The sequence below is a fragment of the Frieseomelitta varia genome, unplaced genomic scaffold, assembly GCF_011392965.1.
Source record: "Frieseomelitta varia isolate USP_RPSP 00005682 unplaced genomic scaffold, Fvar_1.2 scaffold_359, whole genome shotgun sequence".
Classification (NCBI taxonomy): Eukaryota; Metazoa; Arthropoda; class Insecta; order Hymenoptera; family Apidae; genus Frieseomelitta; species Frieseomelitta varia.
In genome coordinates this window covers 22,897-31,785 of record NW_025110100.1, presented here as the reverse complement: position 1 = coordinate 31,785, position 8,889 = coordinate 22,897, and positions in this window count along the sequence as shown.

The following is an 8,889-nucleotide window of genomic DNA, read 5'->3' as shown; positions in this document are numbered from 1 at the left end:
AATAATAATTAGAGTAATATATTTATATAAACGTAGTACAACGTAGTACAATATTTACAGATTTATATAAATGCATATAATACATATTATATATAATATATATATATATATATATATATATATATATATATATATATATATATATATAATACATTATATTATAATACTTATAAATAGTACATTACATATAATGTAAATAGTACATACAATAAAATATAAAACTATACAATACAAAAGAATAGTTATTGCTAATCGTTACCAATTACAATAATTAACGTACATAACAATTATAATAACATTACACATAATTAAAGTACTATCTAATTACATCCAATAAATTATCTGCTAAAATACAACACAATCCTTCGTCTGATTACCATAATATTATCATTATCTCCAATTTCCATTCGCCACGTCAAATAAACATATTTATTTATAAAGAACATCGAACTCCGTAGAAGATCTCCCGCGTGAAACGTGGTCACGCGGCTGAGCACACAAGCACGTTAACCCATTCTTAATCATTTCTACGGGCGTGTGTACGTTATAAAGTGTCACCCTCCAATCAAGGCAAAAGATCCAACGAAGGTTTCTATCAGGTGATACACGCACCGTGCGCGAAGTTCACTGCACTGCTTCTCACCGTTCCTCCCGACGGTTTTTCTAACACCCCCCTGTATAACAGGTGCGCGCAATTATCCTCCGTTGTGCGTGCTGCTGCGTTAGGGGGTGAAAACGGCGTAACGCGGGCAGCTCTCGCGTTACAATGTTCGCCGATGTGCGTGCACATCGTTGACACACGCGGCCGCATATATCGTTTAGAAAATTCCCGTTCGTTCGCCGGCTGCGGCGTAGACGTTCAAAGGGGGCAAATCGACGCGAAGGAACGCTGCCGTATCGACCACACGATGCTTCTTTGCGCGTTCGCGTCTCTCGTCTTCCCGAAGATTTCACTACGTGCGATCGTCAGGATATTCGGTATGTATTGCAGATTTTTATGCAAACTCCTATTTTTATAAAATAAAATTGATTTCTCAATTATTAAATATTGCAGATTTTTATGCAAATTCCTACTTTTGTGAAATAACATTTGGAAAACTGATTTCTCTATTAATTATTAGATATTGCAGATTTTTATGCAAACTCCTATTTTTATAAAATAAAATTTAGAAAATTGACTTCTCAATTATTAAATATTGCAGATTTTTATGCAAATTCCTACTTTTGTGAAATAACATTTGGAAAACTGATTTCTCTATTAATTATTAGATATTGCAGATTTTTATGCAAACTCCTATTTTTATAAAATAAAATTTAGAAAATTGATTTCTCAAATATTAAATATTGCAGATTTTTATGCAAATTCCTACTTTTGTGAAATAATATTTGGAAAACTGATTTCTCTATTAATTATTAGATATTGCAGATTTTTATGCAAACTCCTATTTTTATAAAATAAAATTTAGAAAATTCACTTCTCAATTATTAAATATTGCAGATTTTTATGCAAATTCCTACTTTTGTGAAATAATATTTAGAAAACTGATTTCTCTATTAATTATTAGATATTGCAGGTTTTTATGTATTTGTATAAAATACAAATTTTTAAAAAATTTCATTTTATAATTTTTAATAAATTTTATTTTATTTTTATAAAATTTTATCTTATAAAAAATTTTTATAAAATAAATCTTAGAACGGGGAGTCCAGGTAGAAACTTGACTTCTTTATTAATTATTAAATATTGTAGATTTTCATGCATTTTCATAAAATTTTATTTTATAGGTTTTAATAAACTTTTTAATAAACTTATATTTTATTTTTGTAAAATTTTATCTTACATAAAATTTTTATAAAATGAAACTTAGAAAGGTCCAGGTAGAAAATTTATTTCTCTGTTAATTATTAAATAATTAATAATTGCAGATATTTATGCAAATTCCTATTTTTATAAAATAAAATACAGACAAGGAGAGGCTTGGATAGAAAATTGATTTCTTTATTAATTATATCGTGCAGGTAATTATGAAGCTGATCTAAGTCAAGAATTTCAAAAAAATGAGTTTACCAAAATGCAATAAAAGACATTTATTATTATTATTATTTTTTTTTTTTTTTTGAGTTTAAGTACGAGTATTACTCCGAATTATTTTAATTAAAATATCTGTCGAGTTAATAGTTCTTAGGTATAAATGGTTTAATATGTACTTTCTTAGGAAACGACGAGTCAATTCTATTAGTCTAATAAAAAATCTATTTATATGTACATACTGCTGTATATTAATGAATATTAGTAAACATCAAGTAACAATAAATTTTAGTATAACAATATTAAATAAAATATAATGTTTCACTTAAAAGGATAAATTTTGAGCTCCAGAAGCCTTCTAGATGTAATTGTCAAATTAAAAAATTAATAATTACCCTTTTAGAACAACCCTCTCGAAACCATTCAGCTTTTGTCTAAGTCATTATTGGATGCAATAATCGAACAATTTAGAAAATATTTCAGCTTCTAGTCTCAGCTGATTCACCCGGTTCACTTTACTGACAGTCTCGAAATTCGAAATTCACCCACGCGTACATATACATTCATACGTATCTGCATCTCGTAACTGCAACGAGTTTATCGCAAGCCCAGCTGGCGTACTTCCACGAATTACGCTCGTAAAAACTGTGCAGGATTCCCCTGACGAGGTTAAAGCTGCAACAGCAATGAGAAAGTAAGTACACGTTTGACTGGTATAGTTAAGAAGGAATTAGGTTCTTCAAACGTACGATTTTTGGTCACCGAATGAAGATCAATCGCAATGTTTTACGTTTTTTGTTTTTAATAAAATTTGTATCACCAAACTCGAATAGTTCATGTGTAAAACAACATTGTGTTTATTAATGTTTAATGTTATTAACCCTTGTGTCAATTTGATACATTTCTTTTATAAAATGTCATACAGACTAATTTCTAACATGTAACATATGTCACAGAATGATGCACTTATGTGAATATTTTGAATAGTGAATAATAACTTTTGATAACTTTGCTTAGTGAATAATAACTTTTAATAACTAATAATAACTTACAATAACTCATTAAAATAAGTGAAATTATCTACACATTAAAATCAGGAGAATCATAATATAATATGAAATTTTAACAACCTAATTAAATTATAAAAATTTGGTATAAGTCCAAATTTTTATAATTTAATTAGGTTGTTAAAATTTCATATTTTGAATAGTAAATCTCCGCATTAAAATGACTGAAAAATGTCACGTGAAAGACCGAGACAAAATTTTTATAATATATAAATATATTATAAAATATATAATATAATAATATTTTACAATATATAATATATAAATATATTGCAGATATATAGTATATATAAAAATATTATATTATATTATATTACATTATATTATGTTATATTATGTTATATTATATTTAAAATATTATAAAATATTTATATAATATAATATATAAATATATCATATTAATATATTAATATATAACATTATTAATATATTAATATATACCATTATTAATATATTAATATTAATTATATTAGTACGTATATATAATATAATATTAAAATTTATATTAATTATAAAATTAATTGTAAAATTTTTATAATATTATATACATATATAATAAGTATGTAACACAATACTATAATATGTTAACAGATATGTCTTTATCATGTAAAGTATGTTTTATACTTATCGTATTTAATTACATCACATGTATTCATTATAAATTTATATCGTATACTGGATATTGTGCATATAATTTATACCTTTACATTAATTTATATTGTAATTTATATTGTGAATGTATCCTACTTACTGTACATAATTTATATTTTTTTTTTTATAATTTTAATTTAATTTATATTTTCACATCGTACTACATTTATCATACGAATGCAGTACTTGTCCTATGATCTCTGAGCAAGGATGCATGCACGTACGCACAGGATAATCCCAGCGGAAGCGACCGGAGTTGAAAACCTCTTCCTGTTAACGCACACTACATATATGTAGGTCAAAGGAGAATCGTCCCTTTCCACGAGCTTCCCTCTCGAGGATACTTAATCGTGCTCCATCGATCCAGCTGGGTTTTCCTGTGAAAGTGGCTCCAATAATTTCTCGGATAGCTCAGCTTTTACTCGACGTCATTATTCCGCTGGAAGTGGCGCGCGAATCGTTGCTCCTTGCAGCTTGTAAAACTTTTTACACCCCTTAGCGCACTACTTGCCAGATTAGGGGAGGCAAAAGAGATTTTCAACTTTCATCTTTCTTCATCGTTCAATCATTTCTGTTCAGCTGTTTCGTATTTCGGGTTTTCGATTTTTTCCTTCCAGAATCGTGCAACTTCTCTTATTTAATAATAATGTGGATGTACATACGTAACTCTAATAGTCATATTTTCGAAACTATTAAAAAAGGGCAAATGATTCACATTCTATGTAAATTAACGAAACATTAAAGAACATTGAATGAATATCACTATTTTCACTGAAACAACAACAAAATAAATTGAATAATAAATCAATAAGTCAATAATAATGATTACTGTTATAATAATAAAGGAAATTAATATACTAATAAAAATATGGTAATAATAATAATTACAATTTTTGTATAACTGAAATAGTATAATATAATAGATTTAATATCGATAAATATATGTACATATATAATATCATAATGATTATGATAAAATAATACTAATTGTTGTTAAAAACAATAATAAATCAATAAGTCATTAATAATGATTACTGTTATAATAATAAAGGAAATTAATGTACTAATAAAAATATGGTAATAATAGAAACTATAATTTTAGTATAATTAAAATAGTATAATAAATATAATAATATAAATATAAATAGTATAATAAATATAATATAATAGATTTAATATAGATAAATATATGTAGTATAATTATAAATTTATATACGTATAGAATATCATAATGATTATGATAAACTAATAATAATTGTTGTTAAAACAATAATAAATTAATAAGTCAATAATAATGATTAGTGTTATACTAATAAAGGAAATTAATACCAATAAAAATTTGATAATAATAATAATTATAATTTTAGTTTAATTAAAATAGTATAATAAATATAATAATATAAATCTAAATAGTATAATAAATATAATAATATAAATCTAAATAGTATAATAAATATAATATAATAGATTTATAGATAATATAGATAAATATATGTAGTATAATTATAAATTTATATACGTTTATAATATCATAATGATTATAATAAAATAATAACAATTGTTGTTAAAAACAACAATTGTTGTTATAATAAATTAATAAGTCAACAGTAATGATTACTGTTATAATAGTAAAGGAAATTGTTAATAAAAGTATGGTAATAATAATAATTATAATTTTAGTATAATTAAAATAGTATAATAAATATAATAATATAAACATAAATAGTATAATAAATATAATAATATAAATATAAATAGCATAATAAATATAATATAATAATTTAATACAGATAAATATATGTAGCACAATTATAAATTTATATATTTACTATCATAATGATTATGATAAAATAATAATTATCATTAAAAACAATAAGAGAGATTAATATAATAATAACAATAATAATAAAAAAATATAGATAAACAGTACAATTATAAATACTACACAATATTATGTATTATAATAACCATAGTAGAAAATAATAACAATAAAATAAATCAAAATAAATCAAAATATAAATACTTTCATCATTCTTCAAATAAACTGCCATTTTTCCAATATGAAATATTTTACTCTCTCGCAGCGTGCAAGTAAAACAGATTGTTCGCTGCTCAGTGCAATGAAATAACATTTCGTCGAGCACGCGAGATGATTTTGTTGAACCATTGGCGAAAGATTGTTGAGGATTTTTGTATATAAAATCTACGTCCGCGTGCAACGACACGGCAGTGATCGGAGTAATCGAGCGGAGACGATCATTATAACGTTGGAGAAGCGTCTCCTCCGTTGTGTCATAAGCGAACGAAAATAATCCATACGGTCGATTATTTTCGTTCCCGAAGCCGAGGCACAAGCCGCGTTCCTCTATGGAGCAGCAATCAGGAAGATTAAACAGCGAAACAAGAGCGCCGCCGCGCTCCACCGAAATGCAAATTTGGTAACATCGAATTAAACTGGCCACCGGCGAGGCGCCAGCCGCGCGCTCACGCGACTGCTGATGTCAATCGAAACACCCGCGTTTTCAGAGGCGATTGAACGTCGAATGGACGAACTATTGAAATCGTTTTGGATCGTTTCACATTTTCGTGCAATATCCAGCGTATTGTTATTTTAGGAAGAAGCGAGCGCTGTACAATCGCTCGCAAAATTGTTGTCACACACTGCGGTACCGCAATTTTCCGTAACCTATGAATATTTCATGTCTTGGACTCATTCTTTTTCAAATAAAAAATTGCACGTATATACCACGAATGTTTCGTGTATAAAAAAAAAAAAAATACGTGCACTGAATAATTTGCGTGTTGTGTAAAAAATTGTACATGTGCTGTGAACGTTTCATATGTTAAAAATAAAAATTGTTTATGTATTATGAATATTTTATATATTATAATACAAATTATTGTGAAAAGGATGTATATTTATAAGTGAGGGAAAATCACGAAGTTGTGACAATTTAAAATACGTATATATGTGTGTGTGTGTGTGTGTGTTTAATACAAAAATTATATAAAATGAATTATGTATAATATTAAAAATATAAACTAAATTAAATCTATATATAAACTAAAAAAAATCACGAAGTTATAACAATTTAAAATATATATATATATATATATAATACAGAAATTATATAAAATTATATATAATATTAAAAATATAAATATGAAAGAATTGTATATATATATATATATATATATATATATATATATATATATATATATATATATATAAATTTAAAATATCGACAATTTTTCATTGACATAAACAATTTTCAGATTAACGAAATAGTAAAAATGTATTGAATTTATCAAATTAAAATTTGATTAATGATATTTTCAAAAGAGTTTTTATTAAGAATTCAGCTGTATTCTATGCATATTAATATTTATATACTGAAATATACTTCATTTATTTTTTCTTTTTAGTATGTCCTGGATTTTTAACAAGTTATGTTTGTTACCACTGCCATAAAATTTTAAGTAGTACTATTGGAAAGTCATAGTTGAATCTATGTACAGTCATATTCAAATCATGCAATTCTAACTTTTTCGATTTTTTATTAATTAATTTCGAAATTTCTAGCAAAGAGTGTAATTAACCTATTAAAGAATAATTAATGAGTGACTCCAATATTAATTAATATTATCAAACTTTTCACTGCCAAAGTCAAGAATTAATTCATAGTTTCTCATTATTATATCTCTCATGCAGATTTTATAATTTTATATGAAATGTTAAGAAATACAAATCGTTTTATTCTTCCAAAAAATCTATTTTATATATTAGTATATTTATAATTTTTCTATAATTACATTTATATATATATTTATATTTTTTCTTCTGTAATTAATATATTTAATATATTCTCTTCTATATTTAATATATTTATATTCTTTTCTATATTAAATATATTTATATATATTAAAAATAAAAATATAATAAATTTATATATATTTAAAAACACGTATGTACGTCAAAGTATATATTCGCATGAATAGAAAACAAAAAAAAAAAAAAAACATATATACATACATCAGCTGTTCATTCAAAGATGAATTAGATAATATCTACGTGTGATAAATATACTGCTCAGTAAAATTAATATTCAAAATGAATATAAAGCGATAAAAAAAAAGAAAAGTTTTGATTTTTTTTTTATTAAATAAGAACATCAGGAAACCAAACGACGAGTCAAAGAGAGTTGTTCCTGTTTAATGAAAAAAAAAAAAAATCAAATGCTTCTTTTTTTTATCGTTTCATATTCATTTTGAAATATCTCCTAATTTTTGTGAGCAGTGTAGTCAGAATCTACAAATTTCTTTATTAACCATAAATTTCTGTTGTGTATTATTCACTCTCAAGCATTGACGTTCAATTTTATATCATCATCTTACATTTTATAAGAGAAACACGTATGCAACAACAAATTATACTTGACCGTCCTCCAAGTCGTCATTCGTATGAATAGAAAGCAAAAAAAAAAAAAAAAAAAAAAAAAAAGGCATACATACGTTCACGCGAGCGTTAGCTGTTCATTAAGGATGAATTAGTTAATATAGGATGGTCACTGAAAGACTGAATGATATGAAAATAAAAATAACTTTTGCAAACACGTTTTTTAAATTTTATATCATTTTATTTGAAAACATAATTAATGGAATTTTTTCAGTATTATGTGTGAAAAACAACAAAAGGAGAAAACAAAGAAAAAGATTGGAAAAGTTATGACTTTCTCAAATCCTTTAATTTTTCAGTGGCCACCATATATCTACGTATGATAAATAGTAAGAATCTACAAATTTCTTTATTAACCATAAATTTCAATTCCATTGTATTGTTGGATAATCAACCCGGACAATATTGAATCTATGCAAATACTGACAATGAGCAACAGTCCACATAAAAGTGGACTGTGAATAGTTAGTCACAAGGGCAAGATCCAGTAGTTGGTCATCTATGCTCTTTTCCCCTTCCACTTGACGATGATAACCAAATATACAAGGTGTTTCGTAATTTGTGGGACCCACTTCGAGAGCTGATTGTACCCCTAAAAATAATGGAAAAAAGTCATATAAATATATGTCCTATCTGTCTTCGTTTATAATGAATATAATGAATTTTCTGTTTTAATTACTTTTACA